The sequence below is a fragment of the Choloepus didactylus genome, chromosome 2 (assembly GCF_015220235.1).
Source record: "Choloepus didactylus isolate mChoDid1 chromosome 2, mChoDid1.pri, whole genome shotgun sequence".
Lineage (NCBI taxonomy): Eukaryota > Metazoa > Chordata > Mammalia > Pilosa > Megalonychidae > Choloepus > Choloepus didactylus.
This window is the reverse complement of record NC_051308.1, coordinates 64,770,342-64,783,203: the sequence shown is the minus strand read 5'-3', so window position 1 is coordinate 64,783,203 and position 12,862 is coordinate 64,770,342. Positions and strand designations below refer to the sequence as shown.

The 12,862-nt window shown below is 33.8% G+C and overlaps 1 protein-coding gene and 1 long non-coding RNA gene across 9 annotated transcripts in view; one reads left to right on the top strand and one right to left on the bottom strand.

The window, feature by feature from the left end:
• Positions 1-3,274, top strand: part of LOC119526195 — a 44,576-nt gene extending 41,302 nt beyond the window's left edge. For 5 of the 6 annotated variants that reach the window (XR_005215144.1, XR_005215146.1, XR_005215147.1 and 2 more), the window contains one exon: positions 2,171-3,274. This is a non-coding gene — a long non-coding RNA (uncharacterized LOC119526195). The remainder of the gene's footprint in view (positions 1-2,170) is intronic. The other variant, XR_005215143.1, reaches the window with a different exon arrangement.
• KCNT2 (potassium sodium-activated channel subfamily T member 2) overlaps positions 1-12,862 on the bottom strand; it is a 446,059-nt gene that overhangs the window by 406,662 nt on the left and 26,535 nt on the right. The gene's annotated exons all lie outside the window — the stretch shown is intronic.

Genomic DNA, 12,862 nt, shown 5'->3' with positions numbered 1-12,862 from the left:
GATCTTGGTTTCAGAAAAGATACCTAAGATATAACACCAAAAGAATAGTCCATAAAAGAACAATTTGAGAAATTGGAACTTTATCAAAATTAAAAATATTTGCTCTTTGAAAGACACTGTTAAGATAATGAAATTCAATTCACAGACTTGGAGAAAATAATTGCAAATCATATATTATAATGTATTTGAATTCAGAATATATAAAGAACCCTCAAAACTCAATAGTAAGAAAATAAACAAGTGAAAAATGGACGAATGATTTAAAGGCACGCGACGAAGATATATGAATGGAAAATATGACCATGAAAAGACGTTCAACATCACTGATCACTAGAAAAATGAAAATTAAAACAACAATAAGATATCATTTTGGTATTATAATGGCTAAAATTAAGAAGACTGTACATATCAAGTGTTGGTGAGGATGTGAAACTACTAGAACTCACATGCACTGCTGGTTGGAATATAATATATTAACAACTTTGGAAAACAGTTTGATAGTTTCTTAAAAGTTAAACCTACACCCACCATATGATCCAGCCATTCAAATGTACATAGCCAAATGTCTTTCAACAGGTGAATGGATAAAAAAACTATAACATAGCCATACTGTGGAACACAACTGAAGATTAAAAACAATGACCGTTGATATATGCTACAATACAGATGACTCTCAAAATAATTATTTTGAGTGATTATACTAAAATAATTTCAGTGATTCCTAAAAAAATTTAAAATATTATTTTTAGGGATGATGAATGTGTTCATTGAGATTGGTAGTGGTGATGGTTTCATATATATATATATATATATATATATATATATATATATATATATGTTGAAATTTATCATATTGTATATGTACACTTCATATAAGTGCAGTTTATTGTATGCCAATTATATTTCAATAGATATTTAAACAACAAAAAAAATCCATCCAAATTTGACAAAATAAAAGCTAAAATCATCAAATTTAGTATATAATGACTCATTTCCAAATTTTTATTAGAAATAAAAATCTTTTTCACACCTTAATCACTGTGATTTGAGCACATTGACCTAAGACAGCAGACCACTAATTAATAAACATTAAATAATATCCCACAATATGCTAAAAAGAGTGCAGATTAAACTTCTCATGGCCCATTGCCCCTTTATTCCTAATAAAAAAGTATCCACAAATTTTAAAGTACACTACAAGGCAAGCAAAAATGAGTCTGAAAGTTAAACAGGGTAAATAACCAATAGGAATATTAAGAAAAATGTAGTTATATTGTGCCAGGCAGATATTAACTACAATAATATTCAAAATAATCCAGTGTGGTTTGGGAATATTTACAAATATAGAACGGATAGGCAATTCATGGATAAAATGTTCTCTTTGCTATAGCTTGCAGAAAAGTTTCAGAATTCTAAGTGTTCATTGTTAACTGTACAGTGTGCAAAGAAGATTAATTCACCATTCAGTTATTTCGGATTTTGATTAGAGTTACTTAATACCCTCCTGTTAGAGTAAAGAATGCCTTGAGGGGTAATTAAAATTCTAAAACTAAGCATGAGCCCTGAAAGATAATAGAATGAGAGAGAAAAAAGTAAAGGACTGAGAACAAAACCTTGAGGATCAAAGGAGGATCACGAGTTGAAAAAGGCAAATAATACTATTCAATATGGTGGAGGAATCAACATAATAACAAATTGAGGGCTTCAAAAGAAAAGGTAGGGAAAGAGGAAAAAAGATTCACAGTTTTCATGATGTAATGTGCTTGACTGTGTGTTTAAAAATTTAAATAAGTTATTGAACAGAAAAAGATGCAAAGAATCCCCTCAGAGATGATCCATTTGGACAATTTTGTCTATAGAGCATTTGGAATTGTTTATATTTTGCATGAATGTTTCAGTCAAAATTATATTATTTTATTTTGGTTTTCCTTGAAAAAAGGACGAAAGTACTCTTATTAAGTTATGGCAGGGAAGTTTTTTTAAACAAGTGGTTGATTTTTATCTTAAAATATACTAAATAAAGAACTAGATTGATTCTTTTATAAAACTAAAACTAAACTATGGGTAACATTTCCCTTTATACATGATAAATAATGCATGCGTTTGTTATCATTTTCTTTCCACATGCTAAAAACACAACCACCACCAATAACAACAAAAACTTGGAAAGGGGATAACAGTAAACAGGAGAGCTGTGGAATTTTTGGAAGGCGGAAAGGGAACAGTTCAATGGCAAGTGACTTAAGAGAGACGTAAAAGGTAACATCTAATTGTGTGTACAGGAGGGGTAAGTACTTCAGTACCTGGAAAGACAGTTACTTGGGAATGAGGTGGGAAGTTGTAGAAAACAGGAAGGACACAAGGTCTATTAGAATAGCCCGTTCTCCACCAAACAATTAGGCAAAGTGCACTCCCCAAGGCCAAAAAATACTCGAGGATGAAACGGTTGTTGCAGACCAGGGTAGACCGGGAATAGCAGAAAGTGAGAGGGGAGTATCTGAAAATAGGGGACTTGTGAAAGGCTACATATGCAAGTTAATCTATAAAGGTCTCCTTTTCTGTTAAGCCTCTAGAATATGGACTAAAAGGTAAGATATTAGAAGATACAAATCTGTAGAAACTGACTGATCCAAGAAACAAGAACTAAAACTAGTGGCATTTGGGGAGGGGGTGGCAGTAATGACAAAGAAACAATCAGCTTCTCTCCATATCACCTATAGTAAAGTCCAGAGGCAACAAACCTCATCAATTCTTAAGGAGTTTCCGTTTAATTATAGGTGACTCAGTCTTAAATGAATGGGGAAAAAAAGACCTGCACCAAGGTTCATTATCATGAAATTGGAGGAATGGAGATAAAGTTTTTCGTGAACTAGAACAAAGTCTCATACAAGTGATCATGGCTTCTCAATAACAACATAAGGAAATAACAGACAATGGAACAATGCTTTCCAAATTCTAAGAGGAAATTATTTTCCAACTAAGAATTTTATATCCAACCAAACTTTCAGTTACATGGAAAAGCAGAATAACAATGTTTTCAGACATACACAAGCTCAAAATTTCTCCACATAAAAACTATCTTTCAAGGAGCATCTGAAAGATGTGCTCCACCAATATGATGGAATAAATAAGTTCAGGGAAGAGGAGACCCAAATAAGAAAAAGTGAAGAGCACTCCAAAGATGATAAAATAACGATGACTGGACATCCCTACTCATCAGAGACAGGGATAGTGATGAAACTTTGAGAGCTCTGAGTCCAGAATGAAGCAGAAGATGGAGAGTTTTTTTCTTTTTCTTTTTTCTTTTCTTTTTTTTTTTTTTTTTTTTTTTGAGGTGGGGGAAGGAGTCGCTGAGTAACTCGGTGGAGCAGAGCCACAGGGGATTTAAGGTTGCTTCTTACAATAGCATAAACTACCTGATGGGTGGGACTATACTAAGAAACGTTTTATAGTTCTGCTAGAGTGTTTGGTGAAGAATTATTGATAGATAACTAGAAAACCAGTAAACAATGCAATGAAAGGCATTAACTTACTAAGGAACAAAATTTTGGATAAAAAAATTATAATCATAATGCACTACATTACCCATCTCTGAACAGTATTTAAATAGTTGTATAATATACTTATTTGATATTCCTCTAAGCAAAAATTATAATATCTGGAGGATGGGGAGAGGAAAATACATTGTGGTGGTGTGGTCAGACTGCTAAATCCTCACCTTTCATAGTAGGAAATCAATGGATACTGCATAAAACTGAAAAATTAAAAACTATAGTATTGAGAAATAAACACTGGAAGAAAGAGTAGAAGACTTACAAGTATTTCTATTCTGGAAGTTGGATTATTGGAGGCAGAGGTCAGTTGTTTTCATTGCTGTTTTGTTGGTGTTGTTTTCCTCTTACAAGTTTTCTGATAACAGCTGATATTTTGAATGATGTACATGTGTTATTTTCATAAAAACATTTTTAAAGCATATAATTTCTTCCCAAGGAATCACCTTGATTACAGATACTACAACTATTTACAAAATATATTGCTGAAAACAGATTTTTAACATCTTTCTCTATATGCAACGTAGTCATACTTTCAGCATTTTTAACTTTCTATATCACATAGGCTTAGAATTATATCACATAAATGCTAATCTATAGCAAGAAAAATATAGGTTAAGCTTCAGTGCTTTACTTTTTCATTGTCATAAAAAGATTTACTTAACGTGAAGCTTAGGGAGTAAGAAGCAGGAAATATTCCTCCTAAATACTTCAGTTTGTAACTGCATAAAGTCATAGGCTTACAAATATCTAGATTTATATCAGTTTAATAAAAGAAGTTATAGTTTTATCTATAACTGAAAGAGACATGTATATCTAAACTAAGCAAAATAACATAAAACATGAAATGTAATAATGTAAGGTTTTGGAAGTTTTTGCTTGCTCTTTACTGAGAATGAATGGCAGAATACTGTCTCATCTTTTCCTCTTCCCTCATTCCCTGAGACCATTCCAGAATCTGAGTCTAATGAAGTTAACATAATCCAACATTCTCTCAGTAGCCTGACTCATTCCAGAGTCATTCAACAGAAATCCTAACGAGAGGAAGGGAGAAAATTATATCAGTAAGAAAAGATTTGATTTCACTCATTCATAAAAATTTTTCAAGTAGAGAAAGAAGTCCTATATAAATTATTCTCAATTAATCTAAAAAGTATTTGCTAAAAGCCATGTTTTATAAAGACATCCAAATACTTCCTCCCATTACTTATATTTTGAAAACTAAGTCTTCCACTTCGTTGATCTCTTACTTAAATTATAGTAGATATATACTTGAATGGACAGATGACAGTTAAATGATGGGGACTACAAATGTCTAAATTTTCACACCTTTGATTCGGAATATTAAGTCTTTCTCATAAGAAAATTCTGTGGAAGAACCAACAAAACTGAGTCCTTCAGGAGACCTTCCCTTAAAAATTCATAATATGTATTTCAAAATCAGCATGTATCTATTTAACATCTATTAATCATTACTTTCTATATGCAAGCACAACACTAAATTTTGGAGGGAAAACAATTAAGAACATTTCAACCTAACTCCTTTTCTTATACCTTTCTCACCAATTCCAGTATAGCCTAATGCCCAAAAAGAGTAGAGCTGGAGTTCCTGGCCCCACCACTTTCTAGCTTTGTAGCCTTCAGTCAGCTCCTTAACCTCACTATGCCCCAGTTTCTTCATCTGTAGAAAAGAGATAATATTATGCTTCCTCACTGGGCTGTTATGAGGATCATATAATCTAATACATGTAAAGCACTTAAAAGAGCACCTAGCAAAAACTTATGTTTTATAAGAGATTTTTTACAAGCCAAAGGTCCATGAAAAGATTTTAGCTTGTATACCTTAGAGCAGGAAACCTAGAGGCAGCTGTAGCGATCTAAGCAGGTCCAGCTTCCTTGATTCCAGTGCCTGCCTTCTTTTATCCATTTATTACCTTAAACTTAGGTGTATTTTTAAACTTGAAAAAAGGGAGGTTTCTAGGGTGAGGGGTGGAGTAAGGAAAAATGGTGCAGCATCCTATTCAATATTCTATCTTCTCTGTTTGCTTAAAATCTATGTGATAAGAAATAATTAGTAACCTCTCAAAATGAGTCAAAAACACAATATCTAATGTGAGTATCTTTTGCATTAACAAAAATAACTGCTTTCTTTCTTAAACAGGGAAAACAAACTTGCAAAAATATAGCTGAGTTATTTAAGGGTTAAGTAGAATGATAGGGGGCAAGTTGTGTGAGTTGCCTCACCAAAGAAAGATAAGCTCCCAGTTATTCAGTTCTGGCCACTATCATAGTGCTTCCATAAATATGCAAGACAGGGCAGCTTAGACTGGGCTTGGGCCAAAGTCTCAAGACTTTGAATTATTCTCTCACTGCTCCATTTACATTGCAATCATGGATCAGCTCAGGATAGAGATGAAATATGTCAGCTGCTTCAACTTAAGCAAGCTAGATAAAGTATAATAAATGAAGTATTAGTAATGTTTGGAAAGAGTAAGATACAGCGGATTATGAGAACAGAGATCTGTAGAAAATAAAGGCTTCCTAAAAATAATGACACAAAGGCTAAGTCTGTGATAGCTGGTCAAAAGTATGGTGTTCTATAGGTGGTAAGATGTGGATAGTATGAAGTTTCTCTATACATGGTTGCTCAGTCCAATCAGGGGAACTGTCAGGCAGCTGCCCGAGTATAGGGGAATACCTGAGGCAGAAAAATTATTTAGGCGTTTCTCAATGTCCAGAAGAGAAAAAATAGACATGTCAATCATGAGTGTAAGGGATAAAACAGAGATATGACAACTATCTATTTCAACCATCTATGAGGCAGCATCAAAAAGACTTACAGTGAACTTATAGTCACAGGTAGAATTTGATGCTTGAGGTTGCATGACCGGTTGTGTGTTGGTACCTGTTCTAGTTTGCTAATGCTGCTGGAATGCAAAACACCAGAAATGGACTAGCTTTTATAAAGGGGGTTTATTTGGTTACACAGTTACAGTCTTAAGGCCATAAGGTGTCCAAGAACACATCAGGAATCGGGTACCTTCACTGGAGGATGACCAATGGTGTCTGGAAAACTTCTATTATCTGGGAAGGCACGTGGCTGGCATCTGCTCCAAAGTTCTGGGTTCAGAATGGCTTTCTCCCAGGACATTCCTCTCTAGGCTGCAGTTCCTCAAAAATGTCACTCTTAGTTGCACTTGGGGTATTTGTCCTCTCTCAGCTTCTCTGGAACAAGAGTCTGCTTTCAACAGCCATCTTCAAACTGTCTCTCATCTGCAGCTCCTGTGCTTTCTTCAAAGTGTCCCTCTTGGCTGTAGCTCCTCTTCAAAACGTCACTCACAGCTGCACTGAGTTCCTTCTGTTTGTCAGCTTATTTATATGGCTCCACTGATCAAGGCCCATCCTGAATGGGTGGGGCCACACCTCCATGGAAATATCTCACCAGAGTTATCACCTACACTTGGGTGGGGCACATCTCCATGGAAACACTCAAAGAATTCCAATCTAATCAGCACTAAAACGTCTGCCCCACAAGAACACGTCAAAGAATATGGCTTTTCCTGGGGGAAATAATACATTCAAACCGGCACAGTACCATTCCCCAAAACAGAAAACACCAGATGACTGGAAGTGACAAGATCAATTTAGGACATTCTAGATTTCTGGTGTCTGTTGGACAGCTTTGCAAAGACATCCAGTAAGCAGCAGTTTTAGAGCTCTGGATAGAAGTGTAAGGTGAAGCTGGAGATTTGGAAATTATCAATGTATCATTAAAGTCACTGAAGTTTGAATGAGGTAACCTAGAGAAAGGTAAAAAGCAAAATGAGCAAAGTACCAAGGAAGAAGGAAGAAACCTTAGTAAAACATAATTTTTAGGGTTAAGTAGAAGGGAAATCTGTGAAGGGAAACTAAAGAATGAATGGTCAGAAGTACAGGAAATAGCTAAAGGAGAATGGCAGAATCTTAAGCAGACTGTCTATTAGTACAAAGAAGGTGAAAAGAATGACAGCAAGATTTAGTGTAAAAAGAAAGAAGGGAAGTTTGAACCCAAACCCTCCATGATTGTGGAATAATCACCAAAAGATGGACAGAACACAGTGATTAGGAAAGATCAAAGGTCATAATGAAAAACATAAGCCTCTAGGACACGAAGATATAATGAACTATAAATTGTAAGAAGAACAGCAACATAATTCAGACCCACGTTGTAAGGGCAATAGTATGAAAATAAGAACTTTCATTTGAATGTTACAACTTGGCTCCTATTAAAATAAGCAAATGGACTGAACTTTCTTTGAAAAAAATGAGGATGTAAGGAAAACTGTTTATGTGATACAGGGATTCCAGAAAGCCAGGAACACAAAAAGGTTAGCAGAGAAGACAGTGGCTGGGCAGTTATATCAAGTGAGTATGGAGATGATCCAAAGAAAGAGTACACATAAATGAACATACTATCAGAAAATTATGTTGTCAAATACTACAGCAACTAGAAATATGGTTATCAAAGGAAAAATCCAGTCATTTTTTTCTAATCAAGTTTTATTTTAATAGTAAATTGGTATACTTTACAAGACCAGAAACCATGGGATTCAAGGTGGAATTAATTAGCTTCAAAATTTCAAATGGAATTCTGGATAAGCTTTGCCCAAGCACAAATACAATTCACTATTTATTACCCAGGATAGTAATCAAGAAACTTTCTCTGGGTTCCAAACAAAGTAAACACTATGTTTTGGGGAGAGGTGGGAATAAGCTTTGCCCAAGCACAAATAAAAATCACTATTTATTACCCAGGAGGGTATTCAGGAGACGTTTTCTGGGTTCCAAACAAAGCAAACGCTATGTTTTGGGGAGAGGTGGGACATGCTTTTAAGATAAACTTCCACTAGCCTTGGACTTCATGGAGAAGAATCAGCACATGCATGTTCTTCTGCACAGAATAATGACCATTCCCAGGTATGAAAGGCTGATGTTCCCAGGTATGAAAGGCTGATGTTGCCAAATACTTGTTATTTCCAACACAAATACAATAAGGTACAAAAGGAACTTGGAGTCTATTTGAGGAGATTGGAGATATAAAGAAAAATGCATCACAAAAGAGTAGTTTAAAAAAATCAAATTAAAATAATAAGCCCAAAGAAAAGCAGAGTACCAAGAAAGCTCAGGAGAGAGGACGGGCATGGAGAACAAAAAAAAAGATAAGAGAATGAGCAGCTACACAATTCCAGGTGCTGTGTCAAATACTTTAAACAAATTATCTCTTTAAAGACAGAGTAGGGCTTGATTTGCAAGTAGTGAGTAGTGAGTAAATACAATGTAAAAAGAAGGGGAGAAGCTTAGAGGTCTTTACAGGTTTTCTACACATATATTTGATCTATATTTTGATTATTCAGACCAGGTACATTTATCAATCAACACTAATGAATTTCCTTTGCCATTTCTCCCATCCCAACAAGCAAACTGTTCAAATGAATGAAATCAATTGACCAAATTTATTAGAAATGCCTGAACTATTTATTATAGTCAAGAGGAAGGTAACTATTTTGAAATAATGCTCATTATAAAGGTCACAAAATAAATTTTGATAGCTCATTAAAAGAACAACAAAGGGAACTGTCCTAGAATAATTTTTTAATAAAAAAAAAACAGGTCTTCCATTCACCTGTCCATTAGGTAGGTCTAACAAATCAATTCCTTGGATACAGTATTAGTGCTTCAATGGTCTGAAAATGTAATAGCTGAACCAATTTCAGTACCTACAATTTTAGATACGCTTCACACTTTCAACTACTTTAGTGTTTATAACCCATCAACAATATTTTAATAGGGACAATAAACACTGATGAAACAACTTTTTAAACTCAAAAACTGTTACCTTTTCTGCACTACCTAAAAAATTAAATTTCAAAAAAAACAAAAAAAGAATCATTCCCTTCCACATATGAGAGATTTTTCACATCTTTAGTATATACTTAATGCACCATTTTTTGGATAACTTTTAAAGGAATACAAATCCAGGGATATTTATCTTTAAATGTACACAAATTGCAACTCTGTTGAATTCTTAATTATATAATTAGTGGGTTACTTGATCTGTTCTCTTCTCTTCCTGCTTATGGATTTCCTATTTTGAAAGTTTAAGGCCTTGTGGGATTTTTAAACAGTTGATTTGAAGTTTAAAAACTCTATTACTATTATTAGTAAGTGTTTAATCATTTCTTGCACATCAAATGCTTTATAGCAAACTTTAAACCAGTTTGTTAATTGCTAGAAGAATAAAATTTCTTATTTGCATGAGCATTTTTTTTTCTGTTATATGTAATCACAGTAACTGCTTCATATTAAGAGTTACCTTCTTACCCCAATAACGGCAGAACCAAACCACTTTTTCTCTTGGGAAACATGAATTTTCTGGCAGATTAGAAGGGAGAAATATATAACCAGGGACAAATGGTTTAGATAGCTACTAAAAATAAAATTGAGAAAGAAAAAACTTCTTCTACCACTACGAACTATATATTCTTCATGAATCCCTCCCATACCTTCTTATTCTTCTGATGAAATATGTCAACAGTGAATAATTATCACAGTATTTAGTAAGTGCTTAGAGGAGAACAAAAATCTTGTTCTCTGTAAGCAATGCGAAAGAGAATTCTTTAGCTTGGAGCTTGATTCTCCACAGCACAATCACCATAATGTTGTTAAAGTGGACTCAGAGCTCATGAAACAGTAATAAACCTTTTGCTATCAAGATGTGCTGGTTTGGATGTATTATGGCTCCCAAAAAGCCATTATCTTTGATGCAATCTTGTGGAGGCAGATTGGTTATGTAACCTTTTGATTAGATGTTTCCATGGAGATATGACCCACCCAACTGTAGGTGATGACTTTGATTGGATAATTTCCCTGGAGGTGTGACCCCACCCATCCAGCATGGGCCTTGATTAGTTTACCATAGCACTATATAAGCTCAGACAGAAGGAGTGAGCTTGCTACAGCCAAAGGGGCATTTGAAGAAAGCACAGGACCTGAGAGAGGACCTGCAACTTACAGAGACATTTTGAAGACTCCATTGAAAGCAGAGTTTTGCTGATGTTTTAGAAGTACTAGCCCAGAGTTTGCCCTGAGAAGTTGACACAGAGACATTCTGGAGAATGCCATTTTGAAACGCAACCTGGGAGCAAGCAGATGCCAGTTAACAGAGGTTTCCCAGACACCACTGGCTGTCCTCCAGTGAAGCATTAGCAAACTGGAACACAAGATTCTACTTTTTCAAAGCAACTAAATGAAATATAGGAAACATTCTAAATACTGAAAAAATTTAAATAAAACTTCTAAAAAACCTGGAACTTCATATATTTGAAATGTGTTTCTAAAAAAAATTTTTCTAAGTCCCAACATAAAAAAATCAAATAACTTATATTGATGACTTCTAAAGACTGATGGGGTATCCTAAAATTTCTAACATAGTACAAATAAAATAGCAAAACAACAGTTAACATTTATTTAACAGTAATTATTACCCAATATTAAGCTGAGAACTTTTCATGGATTATCTGTTGATATCTCTGGAAGGCACATAATATTACTATTATCAATATCTTCATTTTGCAGATGAGTAAACAGATAACCAGAGAGATTACAATAATTGCCCAAGACCACACAGATAGTAAATGCTGTAGGCAGGACCCAAAACCAACAGTATATACTGGGTAAGAGCCCACAACAGTATACAGTATTAAACAGTTATTACATTTCCCCTTTAATTATTCAGTTGCTGACTGTAATGTCACAATTCATCAAGAATTACCATTTATTAACATTCTATATAATTATTCAGATTGCTAAATATAAAGTTTGAATTTCAGATGCCCACTTTAGGTAGATTCTTATAGGATTTAGAGCTACAGGCTTTTGTTATAATAATCTATAGACACATATGTTTCAATTAGATAGATGTAATTAAATTTAATCTTCCATTTTAATGAACAGCAGAGCCACTAATAACCTGTATAATACATGACCACAAATCTTTGATATTTGCTTTTGGAATTAAAAGGTCTATCAAATGGCTTAGGTAGGTGTAACATGATGAAAAAATAAAATAAAGTTTCAATACAAAAATCTAAGACTGTTCAAATTAACCTGCTTTGACATACTGACAAGCTCCACTGCTCCTAACTATCTAATTCATTCCAGAGAAAAATGGATTTACCTTTGCCAAAAACAGTAGAGCTCTCTGGCTCCATGCCTGCCTGATTCTTGCCTTCATAAGATAAGTATAAAAAAATTACTGTCCATCATCATTATTATCATTCTCAATCATCATCATCGTCAATACTTTAAAAGAACTTTCCTGTCAGTTGAGACAGGGTGGGGGGCAAATTCTCTTCTTATTATTAAACTAAATGGCTTCTTCAAAAGTGGCTTTTGAATAGCTCACATTTTGGAGTTCAACTTCTGCAAGGCCATTATCTGAAGGTGGATTAAATAACTAGAAAAAAAAAGAAAACAAACATTTAAAACAAAAGCTGCTGCTCTTTTGTCCTAGGGGAAGTATGCCACAAACTTGAAATAATAAAAATCTTAATATTATTTGATCACTAGCCTTTTCCAGAGGGTTTCGTCCATGTCTGATTCATTTATCTTTTTCCTTCTTTCTCTTACTAGCACACAGCAAAACAGAGAATTCATGAGTAAAGCAAAACCATTGTTTTACTGCAAACATTTTGTTGAGATAAAAATTATTGTTATTGCTAATACATGCACTGAAGATGTCAATTTCCTGGGTTTTTTTTTTTTTTTTTGCATGTTTTCTGTTTGTTTTTGCTTCTATTTTGCCAATGACTGCTTGATAAAATAGAATACGTAAGGAAAGTAAAAAGGACTAATTTAATGCACTAGACGCTATAAAGTTAGGGATACTAATTAGTTTTTACCAAATAATAAATAATATATGGAATAATTATTGTGTACAGAAACTGCAATATGTTTTCTGGAGTACAATTCAGAACTATGCCGTTAAATATTGATACTCATGTTCATACATATTGACAGAGTAATTCCACATTTAGGAATTTATTCTAGGAAAATCATCAGATGTCCCAAAGATGCCTATAAATACTTAGAGATAAGAATGTAAAATATCATAATCTATCATAAGATAGATTTCACCTAATAGATTTAAATCAAACTTAGCAGTAGGTAAAGTGAAAACAGCATCTGAAAAAATCTGTATTTTTGTATGGTATAAATCCATATATGTAAACATAACCCTTAAAATCACTATTTACATAAAATATGTGTATATG